The sequence below is a fragment of the Aythya ferina genome (assembly GCF_964211825.1).
Source record: "Aythya ferina genome assembly, chromosome: 3".
Lineage (NCBI taxonomy): Eukaryota > Metazoa > Chordata > Aves > Anseriformes > Anatidae > Aythya > Aythya ferina.
Window position 1 is genome coordinate 3,229,373 of NC_140298.1, and position 15,796 is coordinate 3,245,168.

The window sequence follows — 15,796 nt, forward strand, 5'->3', positions numbered from 1 at the left end:
TGCTTTAATTAGTGTCATGAAAGAGAAAAAAGCCCTTCAAATGTCGATGTTTTGCAAAAGTTGTTGGAGCATCTTCTTAAAGCAAATCTGAAGGACTGGCCCTCACAATTTTTTTTTTAACTTTCACATGATCCTATTACAGGAGTTTTTTTGTAAACTCGTGTTATAAACGATTATTTTTAGTTAAGAGAAGCACCAGGAAAGATTAAAAAATGGATATAAAGACATTTTGGTTCTTGATCTTCTTTCTTCTCATCTCAACCTTTAGAAAGTCTTGCTGGAAGAACACAAGGAACAGCAGGAAGGTTTCTAACAGATCTTTGAGACCTCCTTGCAGTCAGATCCCAGGGGAGCTAGAACAGTATACCTCTGTGGTTCAAAAACTCTTTGGGCCAGAAAAAGGGGCCTTTATCTGCTGACATTTCAAACATATTCAATCAAATATTGATCTAGAAAATCAGCCACTTTTTCTCTAGCAAAGAAATTAAATTAGTGCTACCTACTGAAGATCTACAAATGGTTCTCCTGAAGATAATGATAGTACCCTAGGCTATTTGTAGGATCAAAAGTTTTTATGGACACCAAACTGATTTAATATTTTCTGTAATGCATGGAGAAAAAAGGGTGAAAGATCTGCTTGCCAATAGTAATGTGCTGGAGATTATCTCATGTGGCGAGTCCTTGCATCAAGGAGCCAGGTTTCAAATCCATCTCATCTTTGGATTAAAAGAAACAGAATGTAGCCCATTTCGCCTTACAGAAAGATTTTCATCACCAGAAGCAGATGATACCTCTTATTTAAGTTGACTCTGGTAGCACATGCTCCTCTAGCTCATAAACATTCCTTGTCTCTGTTGCGTTCTGCTTTCAAGATGTCTCTGAAGTTGCTTTGAATCAAGTGAGAAGTCTCTTCTTCATACTCTGAACACTAATATATCAAAAAACACGTCTTGTGTACTAATGGGATAAAGATCCCATTAATAAATAAATAGAATTATTAATATAATAATATATACTATAATAGTATTATTAATAAATAAATAGTATTATTGAAACATTTTCATCATTTTTGTTATGAAAAAGGTAGTCTTTACAAAAGACTTAAGGGCTTAATAATTTAATTAGAAATTTATTCTATGAATTTACTGGAAAAAATAATGAAGCATTAGTTTTTATTGAAGTGTTTCTTAAATTCTTACCCATAAAATCATGTCTTGGGGATTTAACTACATTGACACAAGTAACTGAATTGTTACTGGCTGAATTAATAAAGGATGGATTTTTCATTTCTCACTTCTTCACAAGAGAGAGAGAGGTATATAGATTTGATGATTTGAGATTCTGGCAGTTTAAATTTATTACTGGACCTGTATAATTGGACTAATTTTATGCACAGAGAAGAGGCATTTGGTATAAATTTTGTAAATGTATGAAAGTATCTCAGAAATTTTGAAGGATTTACTTCAAAAAGAATCAGTTAAGCAGATTAGAAGTTCCAAACTTTTCAGTTTGTGCCCATTGCCTTTTGTCCTGTTAGTGGGCACTACTGAGAAGAGTTTGGCTCCTTATTCTTCATTTGCTTCGGCCAGGTATTTATGCACACTAATACAATCCCTCATGGGCCCTCTCTTCACTAGGCAGAACAGTCCCAGCTTTCTCAGCCTCCTCTCATATGAAGAGATGATCCTAAATCATTGGGTGGCCAAAAAAAATGAGCTTACATATCTTCAAGCTGCTTTCCAGGGAATTTAGAAGCAACAAAAAATAATGTGCGACTTTTTCACTAGAATTTTTCTAGCAGTGATCTTGTATACAATCAATTAGTCAAAAAGAGGGAGAGACTCGTTTTAAAAGGATCCTTCATGTAAAAATATTTCTGTTCTGCATACTGAGCTTTCAGTTGTTCCAAAAGATCCAAAAGTCACTTTCATGGAAGAAAATTCTATAACTTGGATTACTTGAAGATTACATAATTACCAGATGGATATGTTAATCCCATGTGTAACATTGTAAATCATGTTCCTGATAAAATAATAATATAGATTCCTTTTAAGGGAATAGGAGAGCATCAAGATGTGAAATTAAATACTAATTTAACTTAGAGGGTTAGTTTCCAATTTTAAGGAATCAGTGAAACTTTCATAGCTTTCAGTCACCTCCCTCTACTAAATCTTCAGCAAACTCAATAAATTTTCCCAGAATATTTTAGGGAGGTCAGCAAGTGGATTAAGTAATTCCCTCCATCCTCTGTTATTCATTCAATTTTTTACCTTCCAAAATATCTTTGTGCTTCAGAAAACTCATCTTGATTCAGATAGTGGAAGGCTCCAAAGTTGCTATTAATTTCACTTTCATCTTCAGGCATAGCAGGACACCAGCAGAGCAGGGTCTCATCTTTCAGGGGAAAGACAGGTAGTCCTGACATACCTGTCTACAGTCTGGTTACTTTCAGAGTAGTATTATGGCCCATTCTATAGCCCTCATTGAACTGATAACTTGCTCTCAAGGGACAGAGAACCAAGGAAATCTGCTAGTTAGAAATACAGAGAATTTTTATGTTTGAACAACTGCAAATCCTTCCTTACAGGAACAAGAAACTTAGCCTCCCAGTACTGGTAATGATTTTGCTTGCCAGACTATCCTAGGGAGCAATTACATGTCAGGTGGGGAAACAGGTTGCTTGTTTGCTTCTGAAAATGAAACCTTGCAGGGCTAAAAGATCCTCCAAGTGTGCTGGGTGTCCTCTCAAACGTAAATGACAAATAAGGGGAGCAACCCAAACTGAAGGAATTCAATAACCCTTTCAGACAAACTTTCTAAATAAAGACCCACACTGACACATCCAAAGTTCTCAGAATAACAGACACTAAAATTAGTATAATATAAATACTACTCTTAAATGAACCAGATCTGGTAAGCAGAAATTGCGTTTTTCTCATTTTTTTTTATCTACAACAGGATGTTCCCAAATCGATTTATCTGCTAGAACTCATTGAACAAAATAAAATGTGGATAAAGCTAAACTGCTTAATCATTTAAGTCTAACCTTTCAAACCCTCAAAAAATAAAATAAAATTAACTAGTCCCAAAGCCAGAGGCACAACTAGAAATTTCATGCTCAACAAAGTTCCTGTAACTTGCAGTCAAAAAAGGTTTCCTAGTTCTTGTCATGAATCAATCTGACTAGGAGACATAAAAAGGAGGAAGAACTGAATTCTCTGTTTTCACTGTGGTAGAATTTAACATCCAAGTGCCATGATATTCTGCAATAGGAGTGGCATAGCTTGATATATTTATTAATGAACTGGAAAAAGGGATGAGCACTGAAGTGATGGCATTTGCAGGTGACTCAAAATTATGCAGGTTAATCAAGTCCAGAGAGGGTAATAAGAAGCTTCAGAAGAAAATAAACAAGTTAGGTAAATGATCGACCTGATGGCAGATTAAATTCAATGTTGATATATGCAAATTAATGTACTTTGCAAGGTGGTTTTTTTTTTTAATCTATTTTTACACCTTACTGAGTTCTAAATTAAATGTATCAAAGGAATAGGACCTAAATAGCATTGCCAAGAGTGCAATGAAGTCTTCCACCTGGCATGTAGCTACAGCAGAAAATTTTGGTACAGGAAGGGACCATAATATGAAAAACTCTAATGTCATTACATCAGTAGTCCTCCACACTTAACACACCATGTACGGTCCTGGTCTCCAACTGCAAACAGAAGTTTTGCAAAATTAGAAGCAACTCAGTTATATTTGGCAAGAATGACAGAGGATGAAAAGAAAATATTGAAACAAATGGCATCACCAGCTTTGCAGAAAGGCTACGTTAGAGGTATGATAAAATATTATGAAATAATGTCTTGATAGGGTCTTGTCATGTATGATAAGAACACAGTGAAATTTAAAGCAGAAGACATGCTTCTCACTTACTGTGGAGCTTGTCGCTACAGGATGTTAGTTTGGCAAAAGTCGAGAGAGGTATTAGAGGTATTAGACTTTTATATGAACACAGAGATCTTAATTTAATTTATTTTATTTTATTTTTTTTTTTTGGTGTAACAAAGATACTGCTTCAGGAATTGCTTCCATCTATTATATAGAGAGTGTAGTCATAGTTTTCTTCAGATTATTTCTTCAGTATGACAATCCCCCATTAAAAACATCTGTAGTAAGATAAATAATAGAAAAATTGAGAGATAAAGTAATAAAGAGGATAAGAGATGTTATGTAAATAGAACCTAAATGCAGGTAATGTAGTTTTATAATTTCAGTATGGGTCAGCTGTGCTTTAATTATCAGCTGAATTTAGTTGAATTAGTAGACTACAAACAGGAAGTACAGAGTGCTGTAGAGCTCTCCTTGAGTTAATTTGGTAGCATACTAGTACTTTTGAAAAATGCTCTTAGTATTACTTATGGAGAGTTTTCACTAGTTTGTGTAAGGTTGATTGCTATTGAAATGGAATACATATAAGCAATTAACAGTAAGCAGTGCTTTGCTGTAGCCAGTGGAGAAACTGTATACTGCACACTGGGTGAACATGAAGCTTAATAAATAGAAATTCCAAGGGATTTTCACAGGTTTAGTAGAGTGGTGACATATGTTATCATCTTGCTCACCACAGACTGGAATATGATTTTACACTGTCATGTCACATCGGCCCATGATAACCAGAAGTCATTTATTTCCTAAGAAAATAGTAACTGGATATGACAACCTGTGTTGCCTTGTGGTGATGTTATGGTAGTATTTACTGATAATGTGAAGTGTAACTTGTGTCATCTTTCATATTTCTTCAGTAGAAATTCAGATCATTAGTAAGTTAAAAATAACAGTCCAGCTTTTGTATTCTTTTCTGTTTGTTTAGAACAATAATAATAACTTCTGTCAAGGGCATAAATCTTACACTAAAATGATGTAGGAATTCTCAAATTAAGAATTAATATATGTACAGAGGACAATAAATAATTAGACTGCTTTGTAATTATACAATTCCTCATTATTTAGGTATTTTTTTGGGCTGTGGCAGGGAAGGAGGTATCTATTTATCTATCTGTTTATCTATTAGTCTGTCTTCTGGGTCTCTTCTGCTTTTATTTTTCTATTCAGTACATATTTGTTATATTTTCATGCTGTGGAATCTAAAACGAGACCTCCGTTAAACAAAGAAAGCATAGTTATCATTTTGTTTTTATTTTCCCCAGAAAATATAAATAATTAAGCTTAACTTCAAATAAAAAAATAAAGTAAGCCTTCCTACTGTACTACAATCTTTTTTCCTTTATGGTTTTCCAGCAGAATTGTAATTCTGTACTCTTGCTAAGATACGATGCTAGGGATTATCACATAAGAGTTCTCTTCATTTTAGTCCTTTTGCAAGATGGATGCAGTGGATGTATACAACACAATTTAAAAGGCTTTTCATCAGGTTTCATTCTTGATTTCTACTGTAAATTCAACAAGCTACAGTAGTTTAATGCAGAAGCGTAGATGTCCATAAAAAGCTGGAGGGAACGGTGTATGTTATAATGCTGTTATAAAACTGTCCATGATATTAACACAGACTGTATATTAAATACACAAAACTGTTACAATAACTTGAAGGTTGAGACAAACTCATGAAAACAAATAAATTCTTCAGGACACTAGGCAAAAGGCTGTTCTTGGCAAAAAGATTTAAATACAGTTACACAGTAGTCCAAATTAACTCCCCCAAATAAAAAAGCATTCTCCCACTAGTCATGTAGAGTAAAACCATGCACAAAATAGATTCTCCAGGGAGGTTTTTCACCTTCATCTAAGTTTGGGAACCAAATTTATGATGGGGGGAAGGCGATCTCGTTGCGTATAAGAGTGAAAGGATGCTCCACAGAGCAGTTCAGAACCAAAGCCTAATCCAGGTGCTCTCAGTCACTGTGCAGGAGCCTTTCTCTCTGCATTGATTATACAGGAAGCCCTTGGAGACTAACCTCCTCACTAAGACTGCATTCTCAGTTTATTATCGAAAATCAGGAAGAATGAATACTTCCCTATTGCCTGCAACATTCATACCATTGGCCCTCCGAGTGTGGCAAATCATGTGAAAACACAATTGCAAAAACTGCATATAAAAATGGTATAAGCCACAAATTTGTGCTAAAGCTCTGTACATAGTTTACATTATTATAAATCCAGAACAACTCCAGGGATATCCATAAGATAATTTACCTTAGTTTATGAAGAAATTGTCCTACGTTACATGAAGGGGAAGTAAGATCTTCTGTTATAAACAAGAACTGTTCTGAGTGTAGTGATTGAAGACAAATTGAATGGTTGTCCTGTCAACCTGATAAGGATTTGCAACCTTGGTATTTTATTATTTTTTTTAAGCATAAACAGCCTCGTTAGTGGGGTTTTGTTATTTATCATAAAGAATCCAAGAAAGAATAGCTGTTGGTTATTTCCAGTTGGTCTTTTTCCTTTCCTTTTCTTTTCTTTTCTTTTCTTTTCTTTTCTTTTCTTTTCTTTTCTTTTCTTTTCTTTTCTTTTCTTTTCTTTTCTTTTCTTTTCTTTTCTTTTCTTTTCTTTTCTTTCTTTTCCTTTCTTTTCTTTTCTTTTCTTTTCTTTTCTTTTCTTTTCTTTTCTTTTCTTTTCTTTTCTTTTCTTTTCTTTTCTTTTCTTTTCTTTTCTTTTCTTTTCTTTTCTTTTCTTTTCTTTTCTTTTCTTTTCTTTTCTTTTCTTTTCTTTTCTTTTCTTTTCTTTTCTTTTCTTTTCTTTTCTTTCCAGGCTGGATGGGGCCTTGGCCAACCTGATCTAGTAGGTGGCATCCATGTATATGGCAGAGGAGTTAGATGATCTTTAAGGTCCCTTCGAACACAAGCCATTCTATGATTCTATGATTTTTTTTACCAGTTAACTCTGGAAAAAACATAAATATTGCTTTTAGTTGTATTAATTGAAAACAATACTATCGACTAAATGATATATTTTGGGATCCAACAGGCTTCTAGCAATTCAAGAGTTTTTAAAAATTTCACTTCTAACTGAAGTTGTTGGAGCAACAGTAATGACAGGGAACATGCAATTCTGAAAACTAAACCCAGTGAAGGTATTTGTCTCAGAAGCATTAAACACAAAGCTGGGAGGATTGGCCGGCACGCCAGAAGGCTGTGCTGCCACTGAGCGAGACCTGGACAGGCTGGAGAGCTGGGAAGGAAGAAACCAGAGGAGGTTTAAAAAAACCAAGTGGGTAGAGTCTTGCACCCAGGAAGGAGCAACTGCATGTATCAGCACAGGCTGGGGGATGACCTGCTGGAGAGGAGCTCTGCGGAGAAGGACCTGGGGGTCCTGGGGGATGACAGGTTGGCCATGAGCCAGCAGTGTGCCCTGGTGGCCAAGAAGGCCAACGGGATCCTGGGCTGCATTAAAAGGAGCACGGACAGCAGGTCAAGGGAGGTGATGCTGCCCCTCTACTCTGCCCTGGTCAGGCCTCACCTGGAGTACTGTGTCCAGTTCTGGGCTCCCCGGTACAAAAAAGACAGGGATCTCCTGGAAAGAGTCCAGCGGACGGCCACAGACAGGATACGGGACCTGGAGCATCGCCCCTAGGAGGAAAGGCTGAGAGACCTGGCTCTGTTCAGCCTGCAGAAAAGAAGACTGAGAAGGGACCTAATCTAGAAATACCTGAGGTGTGGGAGACACAGGGATATGGCCAACCGCTTTTCAGAGGTCTGTGGGGACAGGACAAGGGGCAATGGCCACAAAATGGAGCACAGGAAGTTCCGCACCACTACGCGAAAGAACTTCTTCACGGTGAGGGTGACGCAGCACAGGGACAGGCTGCCCAGGGAGGCTGTGGAGTCTCCTTCTCTGGAGATATTCAAGGCCCGTCTGGACGCCCACCTGGGCAGCCTGCTATAAGGAAACCTGCTTTGGCAGGGCGGTTGGACCCGATGATCTCTGGAGGTCCCTTCCAACCCCTACAGTTCTGGGAAACGAGCCCCACAACGCCTAGCTTTCTCTATCTTCTGTTTAACCTATTGGAGTAACAGCTCCATTAATACAATGTTTCCACAGGCTTCTCACACTTGGATTACCCCTAACAATTGCAAACAGGAAGATGCAGTCTTTCTAGACCTGGCTTGCATCGATAAGAACCCCTGCTTTTGAAGACGACATCGAACGGCGAGTTGCGTAGCGGGGCCTTGGTCCTTCCACAGTCCACAGACTCAAAAGTTTGCAGAGCGGAAGCTTTGCAGAGCTGCACGAACACTGAAGATCCAGTTCTGCAAGAAGCTGATGCCAGAGCTACGTGGCACTGGGCAGTTTGGGTGAGGAAGAAAGAGACTGGCATTCTCACGGTGCATGGTTTAACCGAGTTTAGTCCTGTGGGCTGTGTCAACAGAACTGGCTTTGGTTTGTACCCTTGCAGGACACTGAGGACCCAGTTTCAGGTCTGTGGGCAGCACGGCTAAGCGGGCAGTGTACTCTGTGTCACCGGGGACAGAGGAGGGATTGACTGATGGGCAATGTCAGTGTGCCCTGCACAATGCTGCCGCCACCTTGCTGGAGCAGTTGGCGTGCTCCTAGCGCCAAAACGTGCCTCTTGGAGGGCCGGGGGCAAGGCGAGGCAGAGCTCCAAGAGGAGGTGGTGTCAGGAAAGCCTCATGGCTCCTGCCAGGCACTGCGCCAGGCCTCAGCCCTGGGAGGCCAGCCCCGCCCTGCGGCCTCCTGGCGCCCATCGGCTGCCACAGCTCCATGCTGCCTAGCAACAAGCGCCAGCGGCCTTGCTACTGGCTGCGCCCAGAGGCGCCAAGGCAGGCGGCCAATGGGGCGGCGCCTGGCCGTGATGGAGCAGAGATGTCACAGGGCAGGGTGGCTGACATGGTGCTGGGTGTGCTGGGGCTGCGGCACTCCGGCGATGGTGGCGCACAGGCGAGGCGCGGCCTTTGCGCTGCTCGTGGCCCCTGAGGAGTGCTGCTGTGTGCAGCTCTCGGTGTTGTCTTCACTGGGTGACCCTGCAGGAGGGTGTCGTCGTGCACCTTTCGGTGTTCTTATTGCGGCAGCCCTGAGGAGATCTGCACCATCCAGCCTTTGGGGTTCTTCGCCATGTTTTCCCTGAGGAGAGCTTCATCACGACAATTTTGGTGTTGTTTTCCCCTCCCAGCCCCTGAGGAGTGCTTCATCTTCTAACATTTGGTGCTTTTTTTTTTTCATTCTAGGTCCTGAGGAGTGCTTCTGCGTGCAGCTTCTGGCGTATTCTTCATTGCGACCCATGAGGAGTTCTTCATCGTTCAGCTTCTTGGGATCTCTTCACCATGTTTCCTCTAAGGGGAGCTTCATCGTCCAGCTTTTGGTGTTTCTCCATTGCAGCCTCTGAGGAGTGCCTTCTTGAGCAGCTTTTGCTATTTTCTTCACTACATCGCTGAGGAGCTCTTCATCGTGCAGCTTTTGGGGGTTTTCCCCACACCACGTTTCCCCAGAGGAGTGCTTCATCAATCAGCTTTTTGCATTTTCTTCACTGTGGCGCTTGAGGAGTAATTCTTCGTGGAGCTTTTTGGGGTTTCTTCACCTTGTGGTCCCTGAGGAGTTCTTCATCGCGCAGCTTTTGGGCTTCTCTTCACTTTGCGACTCCGGAGGAATGCGTCATCGTGCAGCTTGTGGTCTTTTCTTCACTACGGCCCTGAGGAGTTCATCGTGCAGCTTGTGTTTTCTTGTTCTACTCGGCCTTGAGGAGCTCTGCACCATCCAGCCTTTGGGGTTCTTCGCCGTGTTTTCCCTGAGGAGAGCTTCATCACGACAATTTTGGTGGTTTTTTCCTCTCCCAGCCCCTGAGGAGTGCTTCATCTTCTAACATTTGGTGCTTTTTTTTTTTTTCATTCTAGGTCCTGAGGAGTGCTTCTGCGTGCAGCTTTTGGCGTATTCTTCATTGCGGCCCACGAGGAGTTCTTCATCGTTCAGCTTTTCGGGATCTCTTCACCACGTTTCCACTTTAGGAAAGCTTCATCGTCCAGCTTTTGGTGTTTCTCCACTGTAGCCTCTGAGGAGTGCCTTCTTGAGCAGTTTTTGGTGTGTTCTTCGCTACGGCCCTGAGGAGCTCTTCATCATGCAGCTTTTCTGGTTCTCTTCACTTTGGCCCTTGAGGATTGCTTTGTCGAGCAGCATTTGGTGTTTTCTTCACTGCGGCCCTGAGGAGTTCTGCACCATCCAGCCTTTGGGGTTCTTCTCCGCGTTTTCCCTGAGGAGTTCTTCATCATGCCAATGTTGGTGTTGTTTTCACCTTCCAGCCCTTGAGAAGTGCTTCGTCTTCTAACATTTGGTGTTTTTGTTCTCTCATTCCAGGCCCTGAGAAGTTTTTCATCGTGCAGCTTTGGGTGCTTTCTTCACTACGGCCCTTGAGGAGTTCTTCATCGTGCAGCTTTTGGTGTTTTCTACAGTGAGGCGCTTTTTGGCATCTCCCATGTCTGCAGCCAGACCGACAGCTCCGTGCCTGACGTATGAAGAAGCACATTCTTGTGTTTGTTTTCAATCTGCCAACCGATCATTTCCTGTAGAGCTGTCTTTTTTCTACTGGGAGGTGCCATGTTCTGTCATGCTGCTATAAATCTCTTTCAAACCATTTCCGAGTTCTCTTGCCTCATGTACTGGGTTTACGTGGCAAGGTTTTGGGAGCGGGGGGGCCATCAGGGTGGGTTCTGCGAGAAGAATCCAGAAACTGCGCCATGGTAGAGAAGGGCCCGCTGCTGGCCACAGCCAGCCCAAGAAGCGCTGTTGTTTGCGCGCGCCTCTGAGAGGCCAGATTTAAGAAAGGTTAAAAAGATAAATAAAAAATTGCTGCGGAAGAGCAGCTGGGAGAGAGGGAGGAATGAGAAACAGCCTTGCAGACGCCAAGGTCAGTGAAGAGGGAGGGGGAGAGGTGCTCCAGGCGCCGGAGCCTGCAGCCTGTGCTGAGGACCACGGTGAAGCAGGCTGTCCCCCTGCAGCCCATGGTGTACCACGGTGGAGCAGGGTTCCACGCTGCAGCCCGCGGAGGAGACCCCGGTGGAGCAGGGGCAGAGAGCGACCGAGAAGGAGCGGCGGAGACAAAGCGCTACAGACTGACCGCAGCCCCCATTGCTCCGCTCCCCTGAGCCGCTCGGGGGGAGGAGGTGGGAGAGGGTGCACCGGGGGGGAAAAATCTTACTGTCTCCCTACTCTGAGTCTGCTTTGCCCATCACGATACCTGCTGAGTGATCGCCCTGTCCTTATCTCAGCCCTTGAGCCCTTGGCATCGGATTTTCTCTCCCTTTCCCTTTCAGGAGGGGGAGTGAGAGAGCGGCCGGGCTGGAACTCGGCTGCCCACCCAAGTAAAAGCACCACACAGTAACACCTAAACTAAAGTCCCTTTGCTGCAACAGAAGTCCTTTCTTCCTTGTCCCACATCTATGGCCTGGGGAGAGGTTTGCTCGCTTTTTATTTGCAGCAGCCTTCTCCACAGCTCGGTTCTGCCTGCTCTTGACATTAAAGCCTTAGTCCAGTAATCCAATGGTTAATCCTTCCTTAGGGACCATGTTTCCTAAAAGTCTGATCCTAAGAAGGGTCGTTCTTAGCATCGCTTCCTGGGTTCCTTGGGTGCTTTCTGCTTGGTGTGTGTGTTCCTTGAAATACAATCCTCAGAAACGGACACAATCTCAGTGGAAAATTTCACAGTAGACCCCACGCTCTGGATAGAGCAGTCTTCCGTCAGCCGCTCCCTCTCACCTTCTTCAATCTGCTGATGGGAGCACGAGGTGGAGGGTGTCGAAGGCTTTCTGAAGGCGACACGTGGGGGTCTTCCCTGAGCGAGGTGTCCCGCTGTCAGAGAAGGAAACGGCTTTGTTGTTTGTTTCTCACCATCGGCACTTTGTTGCAGTTTCACCTGTGATTGCCTAACTACACATAACCTATTGGATTATTTCTTTGAGTGTTTTTGCAGGAGTGGACATTTAACTCATTACTTCAAATAGTGAGATCACGTTCATGCCATTCACTTACTTTTCAGCCAAATGCAACTTTTCATAGCATTTGCTAGCGTTGCAAGGGCCCAGCCATGACCGCTCTCCTCTTAAGGCACCCCCAGTGCTAAGGAGACGGGGAAAGACTTTGGGAGTGCATTTTGTGTCTTCCCAGTGGGATGCCGATGCGCTAAACTTCTCTATCACGGAGCGTGATGTGAATCTCCAAACCAAGCAACAACAACACAACAAAATCCAAAGGCTCTTGCTACTGTCTCCCATGATATCCTGCTAACAAAGCTGACAAAGCCTGGGACAGAAGAGCGGACAGTAAGGTGGGTTGAGAACTGGCTGACTGGCCGAGCTCGGAGGGTGGTGATCGGCGGCGCAGAGTCCGGTTGGAGACTTGTGACAAGCTCAGGGGTCGGTGCTGGGTCCCGTCTTGTTCGACAGCTTCATCAACGACTCTGATGAGGGAACAGCGTCCGCCCTCAGCAAGTATATGATACATATACGCTGTATCAGACGCTGGTGATACAAAGCTGGGAGGAGTGGCCGGCACGCCAGAAGGCTGTGCTGCCATTCAGCGAGACCTGGACAGGCTGCAGAGCTAGCTGGGCAGGAAGAAACCAGAGGAGGTTTAACAAAAGCAAATTGCACCTGGGAAGCGTTATATATGGAGTGGTAATTTGTGTCCAGAAGATGGTTGATATTAATAAAGAAGGGGGAGATGTGGGAGTGTGGCCATGGGGGTCAGCAAACCCCGTGGTTAATGATAACAGTAGACTCTTAATGATGAGGCCATCAGGAATGTAAAAGAGCTTAGAGGGAACAAAGAAGGTTGATTCAGGAGACTCCATGCAGTCTCAGGGTTGCTTGTTCTCCAGCCCTTAAGGCATGGAAGTTTCTGGGTGTTTGCTGCTGTTGTTATTTGCAAAGGTGTTTGACCAAGGAAAAGTTGTTTTTCAAAAGGACTGCTGTGGGGTGAAGGGTATAAGAGGGGAGCCTGTCCTCAAGATTAAAAAAAAAAAAAAAAAAAAAAGGCAACACGATGCGATGAAGTTACGTCACCAATAAAAATGCAGAAAGAAGGAATGAAAAGGAACAGGCTAGCAGAATGCAGACCAGGACCGGCAACAGGCACATTGATCACCTCATGAAGATCGGTTCGGCCAAACTCAGCAAACTGTTCTGAGAAGCTCGTACTGAAAGTCGCTGGAAACGGGCGCACCAGAGCTGGAGAGAAGCTCAAGCTGAGAGAAGCAGAGCCTCACACACAGCTGCCCCTCGCTGGTAAGCAGTTGCGCATTATGGGGAATCATACGTCCTTAGGAACAAAGACTGTCCTGGTAACCTTACGGCTTATTCTCCTTCTGAACAATCAGACGGTTTATGATCCTGAAATATGGCACCAAATTGAGGTCAAGGCGTGGGACTCTGCAACTAAAAACGACAAGGTTGCAGTGGGATTGCTCAGCACCTGGCGAGCAGTCTCTGAGGCCTTAAAGAGCCCTGTGGGACCACAGTCAGACACGTGTGGTTTGCCAGACAGCGAGGGAGCTGCAGGCTCCTTCACTGATCTGACTGCTACGCCATCGGCCCCTCTTCTGCTACAGCCATCGAAGGCCTTTGCTGTTCCGCCCCCTGGTGAACTGGACGTGCCTTTGGACCCAGGCCCTATTGGCCTTGCAAAGGAGATGGATATACTTTTCTTCGATGCAGGAAGCACGGGAAACATAAGGCCCGAAGACCGAGTTGCTTAACAACTTAAAGCGAGACATATTGCTACCACAACTAGCCCTGTAATTCTCTGGTGTTTGTAATCGAGAAAAGGAATGGAAAACGGAGACTGTTGTTTGTAATCAAGAAAAGGAATGGAAAACGGAGACTCTTACCTCATGGAACTTAAAGGATTGTTTGTTACCTTTTCTGATTGTACCTATGTATAGGTGTACTCAAGTTCAGTAAGTCGTGGAACTTAAAAGATTGTTTGTTACCTTTCCTGATTGTACGTATGTATAGCATACTCGGGTTTCGTATGTAAAAGCAGTGTTCTGTATATTTAGAATGTTGGATGTTTGTGCGTGCGTGTTGGTGGAGCACAGACTCCCCGCACACCCAGCGCTGTTTACTTGCCTTTTATACCTTTTATAAATATTCCTTTTATAACTATTACTAAATACAGATTGAGTTGAGACTTCACTTATAACAGAAGGAACAACCGCATGCATCAGCACAGGCTGGGGGATGACCTGCTGGAGAGGAGCTCTGCGGAGAAGGACCTGGGGGCCCTGGTGGATGACAGGTTGGCCATGAGCCAGCAGTGTGCCCTGGTGGCCAAGAAGGCCAACGGGATCCTGGGCTGCATTAAAAGGAGCACGGACAGCAGGTCAAGGGAGGTGATGCTGCCCCTCTACTCTGCCCTGGTCAGGCCTCACCTGGAGTACTGTAGCCAGTTCTGGGCTCCCCGGTACAAAAAAGACAGGGATCTCCTGGAAAGAGTCCAGCGGAGGGCCACACAAAGGATACGGGACCTGGAGCATCTCCCCTAGGAGGAAAGGCTGAGAGACCTGGCTCTGTTCAGCCTGCAGAAAAGAAGACTGAGAAGGGACCTTATCTAGAAATACCTGAGGTGTGGGAGACACAGGGATATGGCCAACCGCTTTTCAGAGGTCTGTGGGGACAGGACAAGGGGCAATGGCCACAAAATGGAGCACAGGAAGTTCCGCACCACTACGCGAAAGAACTTCTTCACGGTGAGGGTGACGCAGCACAGGGACAGGCTGCCCAGGGAGGCTGTGGAGTCTCTGCAGATATTCAAGCCCCATCTGGACACCTACTTGTACAACCTGCTCTAGGAAACCTGCTTTGGCAGGGGAGTTGGACCCGATGATCTCTGGAGGTCCCTTCCAACCCCTTCAGTTCTGTGATTCTGTGATACACAGTGATGTGCCCTCTGCACACAAAGCTCCCTTTTAGGTCAACAGAGCAAAATAGTCACTGAACTAGTTTAGAGTCTACTTCAAGGGGAAACAAACAGCCCTAGGCTCCTTTTCCTAGACCTTAACTAACTTTACTAAAAGAGTAGGTTGTTCTTATTCAGATGAAGCCCACTCTCAAGTCTGCAGAACCAGTATCAAAAGAAATAAATAGCTCAAAAACAGCAACCCTTCCAAACTTTCTCAGTCTCCAGAAGCTACTATGGATTTATACCAGCATAAGCAATATAAATATATTTTTCTAAATTTACATTGTGGTTTTGCTCAGTGCTCTGTTAGGGACACAAGATTATTAACTGTGCTGTGCGAGTCGGCAATTTCACTCACAGTAGATAAGAATGCAGTATTAGAGTAAGTATGAAATTTCACTGTTTTAACAGTGATTTTTCAGAAACACAATGGCTCTTTAATGTGCAGTATGGACATGGACTTGGTTCAGGATAGGACAGAGCACTCAAACTTAATTTTCCAAATTATATATCTTTTTAAAGAAAATTTCACATGTCAGGGTCCCTCATTTTTGGCCTAGCACAGTACCTGGATTTTTAAATGCCCCCTAAACCTATTCAGCATTCATCTTCTCATGTCTTTTGTCTCTTGAAATGCCAGTAGAGTGCAAGTACCGATGTGCTTAGGCACAACTGTGTTGAGTTAAAGGTGGCTGCCATTTTGGATAGTCCCAAGGTCATATGCGAAATATGAAAATTTGAGCTCTTTACTGCTGGTCAGAACCTTAATATGTTCCATGACCCTACAGTAGACTCAACGTATAAAATGAGAGAAGCTTAATAAATCTCTCTGTAATAAGTATGACACATTATGACAAGGAGAACTTAGATC

General features: G+C 43.5%; 1 long non-coding RNA gene across 1 annotated transcript in view; it reads left to right on the forward strand.

Annotated features, from left to right (window-relative positions):
* The window catches only part of LOC311434414, a 29,743-nt gene extending 19,628 nt beyond the window's left edge, over positions 1-10,115 (forward strand). Inside the window, exon 3 of the long non-coding RNA XR_014691466.1 lies at positions 9,870-10,115. This is a non-coding gene — a long non-coding RNA (uncharacterized lncRNA). The remainder of the gene's footprint in view (positions 1-9,869) is intronic.
* The last annotated feature ends 5,681 nt before the right edge of the window (positions 10,116-15,796 follow it).